Source organism: Prinia subflava, chromosome 1 (genome assembly GCF_021018805.1).
Source record: "Prinia subflava isolate CZ2003 ecotype Zambia chromosome 1, Cam_Psub_1.2, whole genome shotgun sequence".
NCBI classification, from domain to species: Eukaryota; Metazoa; Chordata; class Aves; order Passeriformes; family Cisticolidae; genus Prinia; species Prinia subflava.
Window position 1 is genome coordinate 138,813,157 of NC_086247.1, and position 23,934 is coordinate 138,837,090.

General features: G+C 45.7%; 1 protein-coding gene across 4 annotated transcripts in view; it reads left to right on the forward strand.

Annotated features, from left to right (window-relative positions):
• JCAD (junctional cadherin 5 associated) overlaps positions 1-23,934 on the forward strand; it is a 60,394-nt gene that overhangs the window by 14,414 nt on the left and 22,046 nt on the right. The window contains exon 1 of one of the 4 annotated variants that reach the window (XM_063414478.1): positions 16,707-17,167. The exons of 2 other annotated variants lie outside the window; for them this stretch is intronic. The gene's annotated coding sequence lies outside the window, so the exon portion shown is untranslated. Of the gene's footprint in view, positions 1-16,706; positions 17,168-23,934 lie in introns of those variants that run through there. One more of the 4 variants, XM_063414511.1, reaches the window with a different exon arrangement.

The window sequence follows — 23,934 nt, forward strand, 5'->3', positions numbered from 1 at the left end:
GTGGTTTTGAAGTGATCCTTTTATAGGCATAAAAAGATTTTTCCATATCCCTCTGTTTGATTTCTTTTCTTTCACTCAGACCTGGCTACTCAAATAGATATTTGCAGAATATCATGCTCTGGAATCAGACACTTCAGTCCTGTTCTTGGCACTGGAGATCAAATATCCCACCAATTTACCACATAAAGCCATGGAGATGCAAACTGAAGTCGGTTTAGCTGTAGGGCAGTGCAAGAGAGAGTTGAATTTTTCCCGGCACCCATCCCAAGGGATCCTGTGTTGGCAATGACCCACCACAGAATTGAATGTGCTGCATATTCCACAGCGGGTTTGCCTCTCTCAGGCTTCTCACTGGTGGTGAATATAAATGCTGTTTGTAATCTCAGGATTTGGAATAAGAATAACTATATGTTAACCTTGAGTTTAAAACACAGGGGTTTAGGGTGCACATCCTAAACAGCAGTTGGATATAATGCACAGCCTGCACCTGGAGCAGGGACCTGAACACTCATCTCTCCCGTCCCAGCAGTGGGAAATGTGACGTTCACATCTGTTCAGGCCCAAAATGTGGTGGGCAGGTCCTGGCAGGGAGGTGTTCCAGCGATGTGTCGGGGGGCTGTGGTGTGCAGGGTCTGGGCTGTGGCCGTGGGCTCTCCTGGGGGAAGGCTCGAGCAGGCAGCACACATCATGTGCAGGGTCTCAGGTGGGATACACAGCCCAAGGGCAGATGCTGAGCTGCTTGGCCCAGCTAAAATCCTGGGATGTGGAGCAGCAAAGCAAACCCTAAAGATTTACAAGCAAGTCCTGAGACACCTGAGGGTTCCTTGTGTCTCTAGGCAACAGTGTCCTTGGGGGAGCTGGGCATGAGGGCCAAGCTAGGGATCCAAAAGCAGCATTACACAGCTCCATGCTTCGTAAGGACCAACACAATCTTTAATTTGTTACTCCAGCCCGTACGGTCACATACTGTGCTGGAGGTAGCTCTTCTGCACAAAACTACAAGCCACGGGATTTACAGAGCTCCAGTAGCTACTCACTGCCAGATGTCTATTATCTCATCACATACATATGCTTCACAATGATGCTGGAGCTAATACTTTCCTCCGCCACCACAGAGGCATGCCTGGTACCACCAGTGTGTGCCGACATAAATAACAACCTGTCCCAGCATCTCCCCACAAACGCTGGGGGAAGGGGCAAGGACATATGTTCCAGATGGAAATACAGCCAGGGGTTGTGCCCTTGGTGGCTTTGAGTTATGCAATTTTATCTCAATGCAACATGAGAGGAAGCTATTCCTCCCCACAGTGTATCGTATTTGACTGCCTGCTCACTTACTTTTTTATGAATGTAGGAGGACTGGTAATAGGGATGATGACAAAACTACAGCATAGCAGCTGAGACCCCATTATATCATAAAAAAATTAACCTGCTATGGTACCCTTGACAGATGAGGTATGTTCACTCATCCCTGCCTAAAGTTATGTAAATCTCTGACTTCAGAGGAATAAATTTTGATTTACTCCCACGCTGAATGAGTGGGAAATGCTGAAGCTGAATTTTGGATCAGTGGTACAGGTCTCAATTCAGGCTTTGAGGACTTCTAATTTAAAATCATCTTTTTACTGTACATGAGGTAATCACAGAAAATTGTGTGATCCACATATGCTTCTAGCTCATCTGGAAGGAACAAGTAAGGCCAGGCTGAAGAAATATTGACAGAATGGGGATGAAAAACTAAGTGGTGTCTGCCCATAGAGGGACAAACCCGTGGCACCCTCCCAGATTGTGGGTGGTCTATTGTGCTTTGCTCTAGTCAATGAGAACATTACACTCATACATGCAAACCTAATTTGAAAAAACAGTATTTAAACAAACAATGATGTTTTGTAACCTCATAATTCATACGCACTGAATCTCGGCTCTCTGTACTCCAGTACATAGTAGCCTTCTCAAAATCCTGCAATTTGATTTTAAAAAAGGAATGCTGTGGGCGTTGAGTTAGTGTAGAAGTACACAAGACCATTAGTGACTCTGTTTTCATCTACTCAGAGCAGAAGGCAAGTAGGTGATTTATTTTTATTGGCACTGCTGGCAGATAAGCTTCCACTATTATGAAGTTGTCATGGGCTGGGCTGGCTCTGGCTGTCAGTCAGAGCACACCCAGCAGAAAACCCAATTCAGTTATTCCATCCTCCTCAAGGATGTGTTGTGGAGGAGGGCTGTGATTCCTGCTTCTCCCATGGCACTGGGAAATAGCCAGGAGTGTTCTGAGCCAGCAAAGGACTTGGATTGTTGTTGATTTTTGGAAATGTTGCTGTACGTCATGGGACATCGCAAATATGCTACAACTGAATGAGAAACGTTCAAATTCAAATTACAATTAAACCCTAAGACTGAAAAATAGAAATCCTTTACAAAGATGCTGAGATCTGGTGCCACCAACCCCTTTTACAGACTTCAGCAGAATGAGGGCAATAAGAGCAAGGTGGGGTATCTTCACCTGGCTGTTGCTCTCCCAGCTTCTACAAAATTGGCACTGTTATTACCTGGACTCTGGAATTAAGAAGACAAAGTTTTGGTGGATATTCCTATTCTTGCCAAGTTGTAGCTAATTTATCCAGATCCTACCTTTTCTGTGAAGGAGACCTTGATTGTCATGTGAATGACATTTTTACCCCATTCATCTGAGATTTCAAGAGGGAAAGGAATTTTTTTTTAATAAAGATTGCTAGAGAGGTCTAAGTAAAAAGACCATGAATACAAATGGATGGTCAGGGCTGAATATCAGATTATATTAACAGCCCTGCAGAATTGCTCCATAGCTTTAAATTTCTGTGCTGTGGATTTGTGTGTCTCCATAGAAGTACTCACACTTCCTGGACAACGCCAGCCAACTCTGTACTCACTTCTGCTGTGGAAACAAGGCAGCTCTCCTGCAGCTTCAAGGCCAACAACAAAGATATCCCAAGAATGGCAAATCACAGCTCCACATGCACATGCACATGCTTTGAGCAGGTCTGAGAGCATCAGCAGCGGAGAGCAGAGCTCCTCAGACTTTTGTGACTTCAATATTTTCTTCCCAAAACTAGAATTTTGTCACCGTTTTCCTTTAAGTCACTTGTTGCACAAAAAGGTTGCCTTGGAACAAGTATTTTGCAGTGTGTTTTAAAAAGACAGCTGTAATTTAGGTCTACAGTTACTGAAAAAAAATACCTTAAGAGATTTGAATTTCATTTGTCCGTCTTTAGTACCAGGTACATAACAATTCAAAAAATATCAAAGGGTATTCTTTATATTTTAGGGGTCTCTTCACCCTGTTTGTCCATCTCTCTTGTACCCCCAAAGGCTGGGCCACTCCTGCCTTTCACCAGAGTTCACCAGTGGCCCCAGGACCTCAACACCAGCATCACTGTGGTTCACTCTGCATTTTGGAAAGGGGGGAACATCCCCCCATGCCTGCCATGCAGGGCAGGAGCTGCACACTGGGCCACCCACGGGCCCTGGTGGGACATCCCAGGTCAGACCCTCGTGCTGTGTGTAGGGCTGCTCCTGTGCTCCTTCTCCTCCCTGTTTCTCAGCCAGAGCTTTGCAAAGGTCTGAGTTTCCTCTAGCCAGCAGCTGGGAATGCTGCTCTCCTTGATGAAATCTGTTTGGAAACAGTGAAGATCTGAGGGCTCCCTCAGCTGGAAAATCAGATTTGGCTTACCTGAATGTCAGGTCAGCTGAGCTGGAGTTAATAAACAGCAGGGGATGAGGAGGGACACACAGTGATGGGGTGGCTCCTGGGAGCCTGTCAGATGGGTTTCCTGCAGGGTCTGGCCTTTGGTGCTGCCTCAGCCACTGCCTTGACCCCCGCTGCCCTGCCAGCAGCCAGCGCTTGCCTTGGGCACCAAGGGGCAGCTGGTGCTGGGACAGAGCCAGCTCCTCGCGTGTCCCAAACCCATGGGGACCTCACGGCCTTGGAACACCTCTGCCTACAGCAGAGCCACATGCTGCCTGGTGCAGATGGACCCACAGCAAAACGTCACAAGCCTCCTCTCGGTGGGAAATGCAGCTAAATAATCCAACTTGTTACTGCTGCTGGGCTTCCACTCTGGGGACAGGAAAATGGACTGTCCCAGCCTCACCGTACCCACATCCCTAACCACAGAGCCAAGGCCCTCTAAAAATGTCCATAGAGGTGGAACAAAGTGGATTATGGAAGGAAATCTTCCTATACAGTAGCTCTAAATATACTGAACTGCTTGAGGAGAGCGCTCCTGCTCTGTATCCCACCTCCCCAGTGAGCCCCACACATCCTCTTTCCCTGGGCACGTCCTGCCCAGTATGGAGTCTGAGCACCCCCACACTGAGCTCAGAGTTTCTTTCCAGGCTGGGAGAAAAAGGCAGACTCCTCCTGTGTGCTGTGGGCTGGTTCTAGGGCTGCTTGCACAGGCAGGGCTGTGCCCACACTGTCAGGAAGCCGTTCAGGGAGAGATCTTGCTTTGGAAGAGGGGACAGGGACAAAGACAAAAAATGCATAAAACTGCTGAAAATGTGACTCCTGGTTACCGTGGCTGTAATATTCCTCATAACACCACTGTGCTGCAGCTGAAAGAGAAGTGGTTCAAGGCAGCCACCGGCTCTGCCATGGGGATTTCATGGCTTCAGACAACATATGGGGTGACAGAAGGTATTGCAAGAAGCATCTCCAGGCAGGCACTGGTTATGACACTACCCCTTCCTATAAATGTTTTGGGGCCCTGGCATGCCTGGATTTGGACCCCTTCTCCTTCCAAGGCATTGCCCCTAGAGCAGGGATCACCCCACAGCACCCTCCACCCCTCCTTTTGGGCATCTCATCATAAAATGGAGGCAGTGGGAAGGCACTGCTGGAGGTCCTCTTGGGATTCAGATCACCAGCCCTTACCCGGTCTGCTCATCTCCTTGTAGTCAAAAATGAGATTATTCCCTTCAGCTGCCAGAGGCTGAAAATAAAAATGAGTCAGATCTGATTTTGTATCACTGCAGTCAGACTTTCTGTGCTGTGCAGGGGAAACAAAGAAAGGTGAAATCCCTGTAGGGAAGGATTTGCAAAATTCTGCGGGAAATTGGTATTACAGATAATTGTTTCCTGCTGAGGGGATATAACAGAACTTTGCAGAAAAGCTGCCCTTTTCAGCAATATCCACTGCAGTGTACCCAGGCACAAAAGTCTGTCTCTAGCATAAATATGCTCCACTGCACATTTTCCTCCTGCACCTGAAATTGAGTATTGGTTAATTCCACTGGGGTTTCCTTTAAAAGAGACATCATAGCGTAAATGATAAACCTGTTAAATTACAAATGAGGTGAAATGGTGGGTGCTTTGGCCTCTGGAGCATCAAGACTTTGATTCTTAATCGTAGCTGTTGAGACCTACCAGTTGAAAATATGAAGAGAAAACTATTGACTATCAACAAAATCTCCACTCCTAGGCAGGTTCATGCTGCCAGAAGGCACTTTTTTTCATGTTTGGTTGAGCATAAAATAATACAATTATGAGCAGCTTCTTCTTTGTATCTAATTCCCAGTATATTGAGAGTATGTCCTTTTTCTCTCCCTGTTCAAGGTACCACATTAAAATAAGTCAGCATTAATTAAAAACATGACAATTAAAGTAATTCTAGCTTTCATCATTGTATACAGTGATGGATATGCTTATATATATTAAAAAAATCAGTTTTTTCTCTAAGCCAAGACACCACTGGTAGGCTACTCTGAGCTACAGTAGTGTTAACAGTGGATAGGAGAGTGGGTCCCCAGACAAGCTCCTCTTTATTCTTCCACTGATCTTACCAAAGCAGAATGATGGCACCCGCTGAAGCAGATAATGCCATCCATTGAACGAAGCTCTCTCGCTCAGCTGTCTCTGACAGCTCTAAATTTGAAGCAGCAGAATCTTTGACCAGACAAAAGAAACCTTCTGCTTATAATTATCACAATAAGACCAAAACCAAGAGCAGTGTGACTGTTTTATTAATAGTGTGCTTTACTGCTTCCAACCTTTGCAAAATCTGTGTATCTGACTCTCCAAAAAATATTACTACTTGGACCTATTTCAGATGGCTCGTGAAGGATAAAGACATTCCTGAAAGCTCTCTTGCCAGCTCTGCTGTTCTGCCAGCAGCAGTAATTTGAGAAGGAATCATGGCCCCTTTGAAATATGGATCACAGCAGGGCCAGAGGATGGGGCCCAGACAGACACACATGGATGGACAGATCTACAGGAGATTCATTTTCTGTCCCATAGTAGCTCTCATCTTCCCTCTTCTGCTGCTCTGCAGTTTTCCTGCTGAGGACACATGTAGGCAGAGAAGACACCAAATCTCATCCTTGAAAGCATTTCAGAAACATGCTTCCACATTGGGCTCTTCTCCTGGTTGTGGGAAGAGGTGCCAACTGCAGAAGGCTGGAGCAGGAAGTGGCTCAGAGCTCATGTTTTCCTTACACATCTCAGTAATAGCTTTTTGAAGAACTAGAGCATTTTTGCAGAACTGAAGGGTGCTGATGGCATCTGGTTTAACATGATAAACTTTGCTTGTCATCCCAAATTTACTGGCTAGGAGATCAGCTCATCTGTTAGGTGGGTATAGTGGCTCCCTGACATCATCAGCAGTGAATGTGTTGCATCGATCAAGCCTTTTACAGCCCAGCTTGGATTTAGGTAAATGGCAGTAACTGGAGGGCTTAATGAGGAAAACAGCCTCTGCATGTAGAGCCCTACCTGAGATTTGTATTTGAAAAGTGCAAGTGCCTGTCACACAGAGCTCTAACTGCTTTATCAGACAAGAAGAGAAACCTGGCAAAGAGCAATAGTCTCATGGCAGGACATGTGAATATGGTCAAGATGTGGTCAAGATGTCAGAGCACCCAAACATAGTGCAGCAAGGGATGCTGCCATCCCAAATAACCAGTTCCCAGCACTGGGAACTGGGTGCCTCAGTTTGTCATCTACTCAGAGCTCTCTTGGAAGTGGCTTTTTCAAGAGCAAGGGGAATAAGCTGTAGTGGAAAAGTAGCTATGATCTTTCTCACTCCCTGTAAGTCACTGCAATTTGATAACCAGATTTCTGTAACTATTTTGAGCTCTATCTTGATAAAAGAGGCACATGGACAGATATACTCTACAATGCAATAGAGGAGTTGGTTATTGGAGGAATTTTGTACCGTGTTAGGAATGGCTTTAAGGTATTCTTGAATAGATTTCTATTGATGGGTGGCAGTATGAGTGGATTTGAGCTTGGCATCCCATGACCCATGCAGTTTCCACACAAGCAGCAGATGCCAGACCTGACTCCACCATTCCCTAACAGGCCATCAGTAGCAAGAACACTGGAGGAGAAATCACCCATTTTCTGTGAAAGGTATCTTCATCACCTCTGCTGTGGAGCCCTGTTAGAGTGAGGGAGAAGGAGAGTGTTACATGGGGGAAACATAGTCAAGCCAGGCTAGTGGCTGCCTCCTCCCTCATCAGCATAAAATCACCTCTGTGCTGTCCTCTTCATGGCCCTCTGGCTGCAAAGAGCCCCACGGTGGCTATACCAGCAGGAAAGACCAACACTGGCCACAGTTTGAGCAAGAGTGGCTGTGGCTGCTGAATTCTGAGCTCTGGCACATCCACAGAACCTCTGAGCATCCCAAACACAGCCCCCTCATCTGCAGGGCTGGACAGCACAGACACAGCAGGCAGGCTCTGGTGGCCAAGCCCAGTCAAGGTGACAGCACCTAGAGTCAACCTACTGCAGAGGTCCAGGTTCTAAAGACATTCAGGGAAGGGGCGTACAAAAGGGGGATCCTAAGTCCTTAGGCAGCTGTGAATCACTGTCTTGGATTTAGGCACCTAAGTGCTTTTTTGGACTTCATCCCAAACACTTCATTGAGTGAGTGTTGCATTAACAACAGCCCAGTTGGAGGATAAGCAGCAACAGAAATGCTCCAAGCTGCTATTTTAATGCATCCTAGAATGCGAACAAATGATCCCTGCAGAAACAGCTGTACTGGGTTATGGGGTCATTGCCCCAAGCTGTTTCCTTCACTTGTACAAGGAAATACCCCTCAACAGAACTTCCTTCACTGCAAAACCTTCAGCCCAGTGCAGTCCAGAAATCCATCCAGGCTAGAACCACTGACTTGGTGTTGAAATGGGCATGCAGGTCCCATTATCCATACATCTGACTCTATTAGAGGGGAAGGGATCCTGGCAGATAGAGAATAACAGCATCTTAAAGCAGTATTGTTACTTCTGTAGGGATTGTTTGCCTCTATTTTCAAATTCCTTGTAAGGACCTGACTTCTGCAACTTGCTCTTCAGCTTCTCTTCTGCAATATGTTAAGTACCTACATGGTTAATAGTGCTGCTCATGACCACTAAGTTCATGCTAAATAGAAGGACAACAGAGGCTGATGGGAATAAAAAAGATAGGGCTGAGTGTGCCATTTTCCACATTAGGCAGGCATACTCTGACTTTGGAGGATACACGTTCAGGTGAACGCTGCCTGCAGGGCACAACAAAAGATGGAGCTGAAGTAAGAAGATTCAGTTCTATTTTAACTTTCCCCTTGGAGTGGATGCAGCTTGACTTCTCTGATGTAGGCTGCCTGGCTGATGTAGGCTCCCCTGCCCATGCAGGGGAGGCTTTAATGTCCTTTCAAACAGCCGTTCATTCAGAGGCTGGCTGGCTGCTTTTCTCCCAGACCACTCCAAAACAGCTTGAACAAAGGATCTCCTTCTAGGTTCAGATCTTTGTCGGGTGAAGGCAGAACTTATGAGGCCTCACATCTAGACTGGGGAATGTGGGACTCCCAGAACAGGGACTTGCCTGAGGGGGTGACTGGGTTTGGGCACTGTGGCAATGCCATTAAAGCTTGTGTGTGGTGTAAATGTCCCACAGCACCCTGGTCTTTAAACAGCCTCTAAGGGATGCTGCATGATGCTTCTGTATCACAGTGCTGCAGTATGCCCAAATGGCAGGGGTGAAGTTTGATGTAAGGAAGGAAAGGATGTGATAAATAGGACTTCAGTGGCATCTGTTTCTCATGTGAAGTAGAGAAAATATGGTGAGATAGAGGTGTAATTTCCACAGATGAGTCTGGAAGTCCTTTAGTGAATTTGGGGCTGCATAAATTGTACATAAGATGACCTCAGAACAACCCCACCTAGTAAAATGCACGTGGATGGCTTTTGATTAATCTGAATGAAGCTTTGCCTAAAAAAACAATCTTCTACTATTTTGGTGCTTGGTTCCATTTTCTGTCTGGTCAAGGAAGGAAGGAAGAAAGGAAGGAGAGAAATAGAAAAATTCAGCTTGATCAGGAAAGTTTTCTGGTAAGAGAGTTTGAATTTCTCTGCCTTGCAAGAAAGATTTCTTTGTAATACCAGTATAAACTTCTACAACATAACTAATAGATTTCATTGACTTTCAAATCCAACTGAAGTCTGGTGCAAGCTGACATCCTGGTGTTGGTGCTGCAATCCTTTGCACAGTTGCTGTAACTTAAAAGGTTGTTGAGCAAAACTGTGTTTCCATAATGCTGCTCAGATAAGTTCTTGGTACCAGTACTTTTCTAAAGAAGTATCTCCTCTCCTATCTCTTCTAAAAGCAATTCCAGTGGAGGGTAGATAAGAAATGGGGATGACATCAGTGTCTGCAGAAGAATAAGAAAGCAAATGAGAGTTAAATTCAAAACTAAAATATACATGCACAGGGCAAGTTTATTACTGTGGGGCTGAAACATACCCCCACTCCCTGCACTAAACCTGTCTGCAGGCAGGTAGAAAGGAGGGGAAGCAGCTTGGAAAGCTGACTCTGTACAGCAGGGATGCTCTGCACAGCTGTATTTTTCTTCTGGTTTTCGCATGAAGCAGAGGTGGGTCTGTACCACCCCCGCAGATAACAGCACACTCCCTGTGTGATTTCATAGCGTAGTCGGGCATTTAGAAAAGATTTTTCTATGAAGAATGGATTTGAGTCATAATCCTTTGACCCTGCGGCCCCTCCGAGACGGCCGTGACATGTCACTGCTCCCTGATAAGGCTCCCCCGCCGCCCCTGCCGGGAGCTGCGCTGGGCGGGCGCACGGCCCTGGCCTCCCTCCAGAGCCCTGGATCTGTGCAATCTCCAGTGTCAAGATGTGTTTGGATACGGAGAGCCACGACACTGTTCTATATCAGAGAGATAACAGGAGCATCCCCTCGCCCCAGGAGAGAGATGCCTGGTGCTGGGTGTTGAGCGGCCGAGGCCTGACCGTCTGTGGGATTCTGCCTGCTCTTTAACCCTGCATGACAGTCACGTCTTCAAGGGGCTGGTTTTTGGAAGATAAACATAGCTTTCCTGGTTCAAAAATTACAAGCCATTCTCCTATTTTTTTCTTTAACCAAGAAAGACTGTAATTTCAGCTTTTTGGGTGAGGCTGTCTGTGGGAATGCGCTGACATGAAGGGGTCTTGCAAACTCTTGTTGAACTTTTTGAGCGCTCCCATTACAAACAAGCCTTTCTTCACTCTCTGCCCTTGCTACTGTGCTCAAGTTCTCTTATTTAAAAAACCTAAACAACCTACTGCAGACAGCTTTCTCCTCTTGATCTCATAAAACCAGCTCATGTAGATCCACTGGAGGGAGGCAGTATTTCAGAAAGGGCAGTGCTGCCTTTTGAAACTTAAGATTTGAAAACTTATATTACCACAGCTAAAAGCTGCAATCGGTTAAGTAGCTATTAATTCAGTCCTTATGGACCTAGCAGAAACTATGACACAAAGCATTTATAAAAAGAGAGTTTTTATTGTGCATTAAAATACAGTTTCAAGGATGCTCTCCTCCCCCTGGGGGAACCTGCACTCCCCAGGGAAGGGCTCGCTGCAGGGGCTCCACCATGTCTGGTACCCACAGCATGGCGAGTGCTGGGGAAGGACAGTCACTCACAGGGGTTTATCCCCAGCCTCCTGAGGGCAAGCAGGAGCACTGCCGTGGCAATGGCAGGCCCACAGCCCATGGCCACTGCCCCAGCTGCCCCTCCTGCTGCGTGCCCTTGCCAGCTGCACACAGTGCCTCAGCACCTCTGAGCCTCTCTGTGTGGCAGTGACTGGCATTGGGAGAAGGGGGTGACCTGCTCAAGGGCAGCTTTCCTTTATCTTCACAATAATTACAGTCTGACCAAAGTTCTGAAGAATAAAACCTTTCCAGACTCTATTTCTCGATATTTACTGCTGTAGGTATAGGTTCTTCTGCCATCACTATGTATTATTTTTGTTCCTAATAAACCCCCAGACTTCAGTTGCCTCCTAATAGCAGTGATTTCACACCCTAGATGTATCAGTGTAAATAAATAAGAATGCTTTTATCTGTACTGTATTTGCCATCTTCCAGCTTATTCTTTATACATATATGCTCATGAAAGGGAGGAGAAATTCCCTCTCTGGTTTCTACATTACTTCACATACCTTTATCACTCTGGCCTTTGTGCTTCTCCTCCCCCAGGTTCTCCACTATTTCAGAGTCTTATCTCCCAAATAAAGACCTTCTCAGCACCCATTATATATTAGCAAGTTAAATTATCTGTATTAGTAAGAATATGATTGCAGCTGTTTTGAAGATGAAGTTCATTCTTTTTTTTTTTTTCCCCAAATAAATTTGAAATTTATTTAATGAAAAAGGCAAAGAATTTTTAGCTAATGCATGTGGGTAACCTCACTTTGTTTTCAGTCTTCACTGTAACTCCAACAGGTCAGTATCACAATTTGGTACAGTAAACCTGGAGTCACAGTGGGATGATGCTGAGCTGTAGCCAGACATTTGATGGGAGGACAGGGTGGAACCCACTGCTTGACTCGACTTACCCTGGACATCAGGCATGACCCAGTGGCTGCTGAGCACTCACAACTAAATGTGAGGTCGGTATTTCCACAGACATCGTCAACATGTTGTGGTAACTCATGAGATCTGACCAAAGGCTGCTCTTCTTTCAGCTCATTTGAAGTCTGTTTTCCTCATGCACTAGTCCACACAATGATGTTAATGGGATCCACATCTCCTACTAATTTCTTCTTATTACATGAATCAAGCTAAAGCGTGTACTTGGAAAAAGACCTTTTCCCAGCTGCATGTCTCATTTCCCAGTGTCTGTGAGTCTTCCCTCCTTATCAAGTGAAGCTCACATCTCTTGCAGGAATGCCTGTGTGGCAGTCAGAGCTGAGCCTCCATGTGTAGCCTCATGGAGATGGATGGAGCTGCCATAACATCTGTATTGTACCACTCTGTACCCTGGTACATAATGCATATACTGTCAAATCTACATTACGTTATTAAGTGAATGCAGGAATTAGTCTTCTCCAAAGTAGAAAGCATTCAAATATTAAACTAAGAAAAGTAGGATAGATCCAACACCAACATGCCTTGCTACTGCATAACTTTTCTCCTTTTATCTTCCCCTACCTTTGGGGGATGATTCTTCCTCCCCTCGACACTGTGCTGAGAAGCCAGCTGGAGCTTCTAATCCTTCTCAAGAGCTTTTCAGCTGAATGACTGTACAAATATTTTGGTCAAGAAACACCCCTGAAAAACAAGGCTTAACTGTTCTGTTCCTCAGCTGGGTGACAGGGGTAATTACTGTGATAACTTCCCATTTCTCTTGGGTGTTATGATGAGAAACTCATTAGTTATTTTCTGAGTACCCTGAGCCAAATCCTTGAATGAAAGAGCTGTAAGGATTGTTTTAACAATATTTAGCACTTCAAAAGTTTTGGAAGCACTACCTAATTTTCCCAAATGTAAACCACCTAAATTCTGCAGGGTAATTTGTGTGCCACACCCCTCAGCCTTTTCGTCAGTCTTCACAATGTTCAGGAACTCACACGATTTGGGTGTATGCTTCCTCTGTTCTAACTAGTCTTTTATTTTTAACTTTTTTCCCCCATTTTTTCCTCCTTCTAGCACACTTTCATGTGTCATACTTTAGGACTTTAAGGTTTATCTGTCAGACATGATAGCTAAGTCCTTGCACTTAAAGGAAAACACTCTCCATCAGTGCACTATTTTTGCTCCACAGCAGCCTGTGGCCCAACACCTTGCACAGACAGCAACTGCTGTGAATTAAATCATCTTTGCAGAATGGTCACCACCTGACATCATGAACTATTTCCCTCTACTCAACACACACCCACCCCATCTGCTTTTTTGGGATGCCTAGGAAGCAATAAAGCAGTTCAAGAAAAGGATCCCTGAATACCAAGTCAAAATACAGCTAAAGAAGCACCAGAAAACTGGCAAATGAAAACCTTCCTTCTCCACAGCAATGCTTAGTGTTTCCCTTGATGTAGCAATAAAATATCTGAAGTTTCTCTGTTCCAAGCTAAAAAGAGGTGCCAACTGTATAAACAGGTGATTACTATTGGGATGGGCAATGTGAATATTTTCTTGCAAAAAGGTAATAGCTATTTTTTTTTTTTTGACAAGCAGCTGTTTTAAGTAAGTTTAATGTCTTATGGCTGTAACATGCCACATAGGATGGACAAGAGGAAAAAATAACCAAGGGTTTAATAGCACATCTGTAGCTAGTTAGTTATGGTAAACTTCAGGTATGTGGTGATTTCAGCATATGTTCCTAAATATTTTCCCAGCAACTGGATCTAAGACAAAACTTGTTACAGTCTTCTGGGGAGTAATTAATGCACCTAATCACTTCAAACTCCACTGAATTATGAAAAAGTATGTTTGATTTTACTGTAAAAAGCACTGATGAATGATCATCTCCAGAAACGAGGCACCAAGCCCATGACAAGTTCTGTAGGAATGACAGGAAAGTTCTGATCCTGAGCAGTGACACTGCTGATGGGACATAAAACACGAACAGAGGACTCCCAATCAGGGATGTTTTGAGGCCAGAGAGAATTACAAGGGCATAAAGCAGCAATAACTTGCATAGAGCAGAGCACAAGTTCCCATTCACTTGTCACAGTGATGACACGCTGCAGTGCTGTTGCTGAAGAGTTGGCTGGTGTGCAGCATGTCTCTGCGTTTTTCTTTTTCCCTTCCCTGTAAATTAATTCATCTGTATTTCCCCCATCTGGCCTGTCTTCCTCATATTTGTGTGTTTCTGTTTTCCACAATTTCTGTCTATAATGGCCACTTGCAGGCCAGGCTTGCAGGCACTGCTCTTCATCTCCAGAGGAGCCAAGTCCTGGCTTGCCCAGGCACACAGACCTGCTCTCCGTGTCCCACAGGATCCTGATCTGAGCCTGCCTGCTGTGACACACGGGATGCTCTGCTGCTTGCTGGGTGCATGCAGCCCCACTGTGCTCCTGTCCAGACACCCAACTTGGCACACACAGCCACCATCAGCTTTTGATCCATGGTTCCTTTGCCCTTCTCCTTGCAGGGGAACAATAATGGCTTGCTGCTCTGTTGCCCCATTGAGAGCTGCCCCATCACACTGATTCTTGCCTATCTCAGGAGTCCTACATGGCAGGACAGTGGCTTTAGTGTTCTTTTCTCTTCTGCAAACTCCATTTGTATGCCTCTCTCTCAGCCACATTAAGTTCTTTCAGCCTGTTTAAGGATGGGGCTTCAAAATCAAGAATGTCTGACTATGGTCCCCCTATCTGGAAAGAGCCAGGAGAGGGAGATCTCCTCAGAGGAGGACTGTGGGCTTTGCAGGGCAGCAATGCTCCATCAGCTGGGCACATTGACCATCAAAATGCTGAACTGCTTTCCTGCCTCCTCTGCTTTCCTTCATCTTTGCCCTTCTGGCAGTCACAGTCCACACTGCAGAAACAACCTGAGACCCCAACCCCACTGATCCAAGCACTGGGCAAAGACAAAACAAGAAGAAACATCTGCCCAAAGAACTTGCTCTTTAACAGGCAGAGGGCAAGACGCTGCCCTCTGTAAGGAGTAAAGGGAGTCCCTGAAAGCTGCACTGGTGAGGAAGAGCTCAGCCCTCAGACTTCCCAAATCACAGACTAACAGCTTCATGTGTTACACCAACTCTCTGGGCAATCCCCCTTGGACATGAATTGGGGCTGCCAGCCATCATTTGTTGTTAATTGTGGATCCAGTCCAAGGCATCCCTCCTATTGTCTCAAAAAATCATTTTTGCTTTCTGGTGTCTGACTGTGGAGCCATGTTCATCTCACATTTTCAGGATTTTCTCTGTAACAGGAGACCTAGGAGCATGAGCAGTGTTTTCTTTCTTTAGGAGCTTTTCCTCTGTTTTTTTTCCTTTTTTGTTGTTGGTTTGGTTTGGTTTTGCTGTTGTTGTTGTTTTGTTTGTTTGTTTGTGTTTGTTTTTGTTTTAACTTCAAGGTCCTTTGACTTCACTTGGGGGAAATCTTCAGTGACTGCAGGACTCCACACAAATCTGCAGGAGTGTCTCCTTCCAAGGACTGCATCCCCCTTTGCAGCCCACAAAGTGTTCTCAGAAGAGATGTAGCAAAAGTTAGCCCCAGGTGCAGAGAGGCAGCTCTGAGATGTGCTGTCCTCTGTGCTTTTCTCATGCTCTTTACAGGCTGTGACATCATGAAGACAAAAAGATGTCCCTTCACTTTGACATTGTTCAGTAAATGGTCCAATTTCAGATGGTCAAATGGTCCAATGGAATGGTCCAGTCCGTACTCCCTGCTCCCCACCTCTTCCTATCCCCTAAATCCAGGGCCAAAGCAGCTTTCCCAACAGAAAGCTGTGAGCTCCAGGAACAAGGACCTGCTCCGCATGGCACACCATGACCACCCCACCAGAGCAAAAGCTTTTGTCTTGGGAAGAAGGGATGTAGACAGGACTGTCTCCTACCAAAAAGACAAACCAAAGAGAACAAACAGTTCAGAGCTGCAGCCATGCCAACAAGAAAATAATTCTGGATTTTTTTTTTCTTACAACACAGAGGAGACAAGTATTTAAAAAACCCAGAACTTCCCAATTATCTTGTTACAGTCAAGATATTTAAATAACAAATTGTAAGCTGTGGCAGCACGGCTTCTTTGGTGGAAACCTTTGCTATTGTCACACTCACATGAAGCTGCTCTGTGACAAAACCTAAACCTCCTACTGATTGACTACAGTGTCAGCTACAAGGCTTTACCACGGGAAAATAAAGGGGTTTCCCCAGCAGCAAAGCCACAAAGAACCTTGCAGGTACCCTGCAGGGACAGGGTGCAAAGGGTCTTGCTCAAGGTCCCCCTGCTGCCGGTGGCATTGTCCTTGGTGGTTGCATCATTTGTCAGCAGTGCAGGCTCATACCGTCACTGCTGGAAGACAAAAGGAGGTGTCCGTAGAAAAGCAGGTCAATGACGATTACTCCCAGAGCCCTGTGAAACCAGGGCACCAGGAAACCTGTATTCAGTGCTGGGCTCTCCTGCAGACTTCTGCCATAACCTTGCACACATCATGTAACTTTCCTGCCCTTGTTTTCTCACTATTAACTAGAGCACATATTGAATAGGATTCATTTTATGAACTTGTGTAAAAGCGCTTTGATAGCCTGGGGTAAAAGTCAATTAAGACAGGGCGAGCAGTTGATGGGCCCAACCAATTACTAAAGTAAATGATTCACAAACGTATTTGTTTTTGAGAGTGTCATTAAACCAAAAGAGATTTGCAAATTATTCACCTGTTTTTAGAGGGCGAATAAATCACGGGGAGGGGAGAGGTAGGTAAGCAAGCAACCAACAATGCTTCACAAACGCTTGAAAGCCGCGTTGAAGACAAACCCTTTGGGTGCATGGCCGGGTGCCAGCAGGAGCAGCAAGTTTTGGAAGGGTCTGCTCTTGTCTCTCTCCATCCTCGATAGACCCGTCTTCCCTTCTGCAGATTTTCCTTGTACTGAGAAACTCGATGTCGTTCATCTCAGCTGAGCCGTGAGTTGTGCTCAGTTGTGGAGACAGAGGAGGCAGGAGCCGCCCGTTCCACTCTGGGGAGCAAACGCGCCGCTAACCCCGCAGCGCCGCTGCCCCGCGGAGCCGCCCGCGAGCGGGCCGGGGCGGGCCGGGGCGCGGAGGGACGGGCGGGGCGCCGGGACCGTCCCTCGGTCCCTCCTTCCCTCCGTCCCTCGGTCCCTCCCTCCCTCCGCCCCGCCCGCCGCGGGCTCGGCGCCTCCCGCAGCCGCGGCGCTGAGCGCGGCCCCAGCCGCGTCCCGCGGGTGCTGCGCGGCGCCCGGAGCGGTGAGTGCCGGCGGGCCGGGGAGGGGCGGTGGGCGCCGGGGGAGGCGGCCAGGGGAACCACGGCGGCGCTCGGAGGTGTCCCGGAGCGGACGGCGGTTCGCGGCAGTGGGAGGCTCATCCCTGGGGTTCCCATCCTTTGCACCTGCTCGTTCTTCTCTCGCCCCCGTGACTGCCGTGTCTGGCGGGGCTCTCTGCCGGCATCCCCCGGGAGCTCGCCCCGAGCTGGGGTCCCAGGGAAGTTGCTCGGTGCCCTCGCTGGAGCCGCTCTCCTTCATTCGCCGCCGGTCGCGCTGGTCCCGTGCGCCCGGCTCCGAGCGGCGCTCCGCTCCGGCTGCGGCTCGGTGCCGGCGCTCACCCACCGGAGAGGATGTGCCACCAGGGTCTGGAACTCCGAGTGCCGCCCCTCTGGGTGTTTATCTGTACTCCGATATTTGCACAGTAGTCAAATGGCTCTTTGGGTTATTTTACTTTCTGGTGGTTGTTTTAAACCGTGTCCTGCTGCAAAGGAGACAAAACCCCCAGCTGGTCTGTCAGAAGGAGATCTGTGCTGTTATGTCATTTCATAATTGCCTCAGAATTGCAAATCATGGCCTTAGTCTGCCACTGGATCAGTGCCAAAGAACTCTTGCATCTCTAAAGGATGGGTGGTTGTTTGGGTTCTTTTCCCTTTCTTACTTGCCTTTTTTTTTTTTTTTTTTTTTTTTTTTTTTTTTTTTTTTTTTTCTCCCCAAGAATTGAGAATAATGGCTTTTTATTGGCATAGACTCTACATGTTAAGCTACTCCAGCCCATGTCTTTAAGTGAACACACGATGCAACTGTTCTAAGCAGTCAGGCTGATTCAGAGAGTCAAGACATTAAATCTTGGCTAGTGACAATGAGAATTGTGTCCTGCTGAAAAGTATTCAGCTGCACTTCTTTGCGTGAGCTGAAGCAGTTTCTCATTGTTACTTCAGAAGTTCCGATTCTGCCCAGAATGGCTGTTGCTTTTTGTGGGTAACAGACACAAGGAAAATAGCAACCTTCCGGCTTCAAACTAAACAATATCAGATTAATGACAGAGAAGGGCTCTACAGATCAGAGATGCAGCCACTTGCAGAGCCTTAATTTGTGCCAGCACTTGGTTTGTAATCACAGAGGCTGGATCTGCCCTACCCTACTATGCTGTGCAGTTCTACCACTCACCATGGTACCACTTGGAGGAAAAAGTGTGGTCCTGCCAGTTATTCCCTTTTCCAAGGATGCTTTGGGCAGCAGGAGCAGGAGGAAGCTGAGGCAGGCTGCTGCCGTGGGGTAGAGAAGCTGGGCATGGCTGTGCCCCTCAAGGCATGGTCATCACTAAGCTGAGCCACCAGGGCACGTTAGAATACCAACTAAAATACCAATTTAGTCTGTCATTTCAAAGGCTGGCCCCTTCTGCATCCTCCCTTCCTATGCTGATATTCAGTCTTTCTCCACGCTCCAACATGTATTTGCCAGCACTTGGAAAAGAAGGATCTTTCAGGGTCTGCCAGGCTGTGTGTGTCAACTGGCATATTACAGTACTATATTGTTCTTTAGATGCATAACTTCACTGGCCTCTTATGACCTAAAAAGCACACAGAAAATAAACAAGGGCATATTGTTCAGTGGGAAGGATGCAGAAAGTTCTTCTACATTAGCTGTTAGTTAGGGAAACATTACTTTTAAGTGTTTCTCCTGATTGTCAGAAGAATGACATGGCACATGTGAGCTTGTTTTTTGCCAAGCAAGCTCTGTTTGGAAGGTGAGGCATTTCTGAACTTCTTGGTCACCTTGGAACTAGTTACGAGTGCATAGCAAAGTCCTGCCCAAATCTTCTCCTCTAATTAATTTGGCCAGAGGCCATCCTAATTAACCTTGAGGGAGTTCAGGGGTGGGAGAGCTTGCTATGAAACAATTGTTCTCTTGTAATTTGCTGTTCACAATGTGTTGACCAAGCCACGAGCTGCATCTCTGAAATCCTCTGGGTCTCTTGCTGAAGCCATTACACCAGTGTGTTTGGTTTTTTCAGATGTTGTTTTCTAATCCTTGAGTGGAAGGGTTATCTTGCTTTCTGCAACCTTGTTATTGTGCTTTGTTGCAAGGACCAGTGGACTTGGGCTTGCGGGGGAAGCTTAGTCACCAGTTCCAGCTGTGAAGGAAGGGGTTGGTCAGCTTTTCAGCAGTCCTGATGCAATTGTTAAGGTCTCCATGTGAACTGATGGCATCTTTTAACATCTACCTAGAAATAACCCTCAGTTCTGCTGGTACTGGCAGTGCCTGCAGGGAATAAAAAGCCGCATTAGCCTCTTTGCCCATGAGTATTACAGTTCGGATTTTAATGGAATTTGTCAGCCATAACTTGGACCGTCTCAAATGGTGAGGCAAGGGAAAAAAATCTGAGCTAGTTGAAAAAAGGAAAAAAAGTTAACGGCTGGGTTCTGCTTTTTGAAAATGCCCATCGCACTCTGCAAGTCACTGTGTGATGAAAGGGGAAAAATGAACAGCTGTTTCTGAAGTTTCAGGGTGGTCCATCTTCCCTCCTGTGATGATGACTGCTCACCTTATTGGTCCAGGGCCCTTATCTGTCCTCAGGATGTGGGTCACCCTTCACCAGCCTGGGCTTACCTTTCTGTTGGGCAGCCCTGCCCCCCAGGGCAGCATTCCTCAGCACCACAGCATTGATTGTGTGTAGCCTTCTCAAGCATCTGTCTAGTTTTTTTCTATGCTAATGCATAAAAATGCTACTTTGGCATTTATTTTCTGGTAGAGCGAAGGGTCGGGGGGAAATCCTGCTGAGACTACCAGTCAGGACACACAGATCCAAGAAAGAAAGATCAAAGGCCTCTGTAATACAGGAAGAAGCAGAGGGTCAGTCCGGAAAAGAGGGCATTTGATTATACGTACAAGGGTAATATAAAAGGGATAACACACAGGAGAGGAGTGTCCAAAAATGAGTAAACAAACAGATGTGTAACACTATGCTGAGAATTTATTTACTCCAGAAGACACAATCCTTATCTCTTTGAAAGAAGAGAAGACCACACCAACCTTGGAACACTTCTGCTCCCAGCCACATTTGTGAGCAGGAGAAAGTGTTTGTTTATGGATCCCTCCTCTGTGAGTCCTGGCCTGATGGGCCGGCCTGTCCTGCTGTGATTAGTAGGATGCTAATGTGTGTAATCCTTTTGATCACAGAGCCCCGGCTCTATAAGTCATGTCACTGTCGCCTCAAAGAAGTTCAGCCATGTGATAGATCCCTTATTAAAAATTTTTGCTTTTAAAGACTTAATACAGTTATTATTGAGATCTTTTTTCCTTTTTTTTATTTTGTCTTTTACTGAGGGAGAGCTTTTCTTTAAAAAAATGCAAAAAATAATATTTATTCATGAAGTCCTAATGTGGGAGTAGCTTGTTAGGGCTTTGCCCATAGGTGCTTTAGGTGGGATGATTAGCCCATAATATCTTGATTTTAAGATGTGAGCAACAAATGTGATTCCGTGTGCTTTGTTCCACCAGAGAGGACTGCTCCATACAAAACTGTAAACAGCACGGAAACATTCATCTGAGTCTTAAAAAATATCCTCTTCTGCAGTTCCTTTTTGGGAGGCAAAGAGTTGACTAATTGCGCTTTGTGTAATAAATGTACTATTTTGCTCTCCTGTTGTGACAGACAAAAGCTGTCATTTGAGGAAATACACCATATGCTGCCAATTGGTGTAAGGACTGGTTATATCTGGAGCACGGAATATCAGTGAGTGCTCTTTAACAATTGGCTCTTCTCTGAAAAAAATCTGGGCCAGTTTCAGTGGACTGATGTGCTGGTCTATCATTAGTGAAAACAAGTGTTGAAAACCAGCTAAAGAAACAGTGGTATCTATGCATGCTTGGACATATCCTCTCTCCCTGTTATGCATTTACATTTATTTGGATGCTTAAGAGCCTCAGCCTGTCAGTGCTCAGTCAGGTCTGGATTAGTCCATGGCAAATTTAAAAATCAAACTTATTTTGGATACCAACTCCATCCATGCACAGTTGGACATGTTTTTCAGCATTGTGTGAACTCAGTACTCAAACACCCAAATTATTTAAAAAAATATATATATCTCTACCATTTTTTTCTCGGTAAATGTGAGAAAGCAGAGTCTGGAACCTCCTAACAAAGAGCAGCACCTGAAGAGCAGGCATCACTCACCAAGATCTGCCCCGGGAGATGCTGTGCACTCTCTCTCATGCCATGGTGGGTTTGCAGATGCATCTGCACCAGGGAGATACAGGACAGGAATAACTACCTTCTGAGAGTTACATAAACTCTTGAGGACTTACTCCTCTCATCCTCCCCACTTCCTAATTTTATTGGAGACACATTGTATCATTAATTTGTTCTCTTGGCACAGTGCCTTCAGGATTTCAGTGAGGTCTTTTTGCTCAAAGAATGCAAAGAGGATGTGAGCTGTAATTTTCACTGTCTGTGAATCTCTGTGTTAGAGAAAAAATGTGAACTCTCCTGCCTGCAGGTAATGAGAGTTGAGCACAAAAATTCACATATTTCTTTTTAATTTCTTTGAGGTGAATGGGAGGAACTAGCCTGGGAAGACATGCAGAGCCAACATAAAGTTGGCTTATATTTCAGCAATGACTTTGGCATGTCTTCCTCCCATGTAGTCTGCAGAGATGATTATGCATGAAAGACTAGTGGCTTTGAAGCCTTCAGTACAGCATTGACTGTAATGGGAAATTTCTTGAAGCTTTGCCTGGTGTGTATCCATGATCTGATAAGAGTCTTTTGGTCAGGACTCCATTCTGGTGCCTCTGCTCATCTGCTGCCTCTTCTGTGCTCAGGAGCCTTCAACCCGTGTTTTGTGTCTCAGCCTCCCTGTCCCTCCCACCCCTGGAGGAGAAGCAAAGTTTCTTCTTTTACCCCTGTGCCAGACCTGCTCCCCCTTAGCTCCCTCCTCACTCTTCCCTGCAAGGCAAAGATGTCAGGAAAGGAGGGTGCAAGGAGAGTTGTAGCAGAGGGGCTGGGGATAGAGGGAAAAGTCACATTGTATTTGAGTTGAGGTGGCTATTTGTAACACTGAGTCTTGTACAAAAGGGTTTTGATTTTCTTGGAAATTTGCGGGGTGTGCCAACAAAACAATAAATTCTTTGATGGGAAGGTAGAGGAAGAATATTAAAAAGTTCAGTTTCCATCCCAAATCCTTTGTTTCTGAGGCAGGTTTGCTTCATCTGCACCACTTCTGATAGATGTTCGTTCAGTCTATTCATGAAAACCTGTATTGATTCACAGCCTGCCAGCATAAACCATGGATAACTATCATTATGGCTAGATAGTTCCTCTTAATATCTAATCTAAATCACCTTTGCTGCCTCCTAAGTCAGTCCCTTTGGTTATCAACATCTGCAGGGTGTAGGACAAGTTTATCCCAGCCTTTTAGCATCCTGACATATTTAAAACTTGTCGGCTCTCGTTCTCTCACCCTCATTTCTCTACACTTTTCTTCCAGCTAAACAAGCCCATTTCTTGTACCCACTCTTCTAGGGGTCACACTCTGGTAAATTTTTTATCATTCCTGTGAGCATTTTGCTTGAGGTAGAACCCAAACTGGATATAAGGCTGAGAGGAGTAAAGAGCCTGAGTGTGATGCTCCTCTTGATATATCTCCAACCTTATTCACCTGTGTGTACCAAGCCCTGCACTGCTCTAATTATGAAACCATAGACTTGTTAAGGTTTGAAGAGGTCTCTAGGATCATTGAGTCAAATGATGTCTTCCCTCTTTGTGACTCTCGCCCCAGAGACTCTTTTCCTGTGCTGCTCGTTTTGTACTTTTGCATGGCATCCTTCTTCTTCAACATGTTTTTTTACACCTGCCTTGTACTGAATCTCAGTCATTCATTTCAGACTGGGTCTCTGATTTATTAAGATTTTATTCTAATTTTAGTGCCTGAAAATGCTCACAGCATTCCCTAGAGATTTGTAATTGTAATCTTCCTCCTAATTTACAAGTCATTAATGGAAATACTGAATAGAGCAAGACCCCAGGCATAGCCCTTAAGTGTCTTTTCAAGTTGACATTGGACTTGCTACTGTTCCTTGAGTGCAGATTGGAAGCATTTGTATGCCTGCCCACAGTAAATTATACCTCAGTTGTATTCACTTGGTTTGCATGTAAGACTATCACATGCATTCATCAAGGCTTTCCTCATTCCAACGTGTGACTCCTACTGTTTTTTCCTCTCTAGTCACTATGCTCTCAGCCTCATCAAAGAAGAAAATTAAATAGATTAGGCTTAATTTGTTCTTGACAAGTCTGTATTTTCTGTTTTCTCATGACTTTATCATGACGCAGCTGCAATGCAAGGCAGCAAGCAGGGAGATGGCAACTCTTCTTAGATTGCACACTTGCTCCCTCCTGCTCCATGATAAATCAACACTTGTTATAAGTATTTACAAGGGAATTGAATAATAATTTGTCTGATTTGATATCAAAGCAAGACTGTTTGGTCTATGATACCCCAGATCTGTCTCCTTCCCCCTTTTGTTTGAAGTTAGATAATATGTTTGCCCTTTATTCATCCTTTGAGAATTTCTAGAAGGTATTTACTCATGGCTTGGAGGCACCCCTGACTAGTTCCCTACTCCTTCCTTACTCCTAGCCTATGCTTAATTAAGCCCCACTGAGTTGGATACATCCAACTTGCATTAATGTTCTCCAATCACTTTCTCCTGTGTTCTAGAGTATCTTTGCATTAAATAGCTAACATT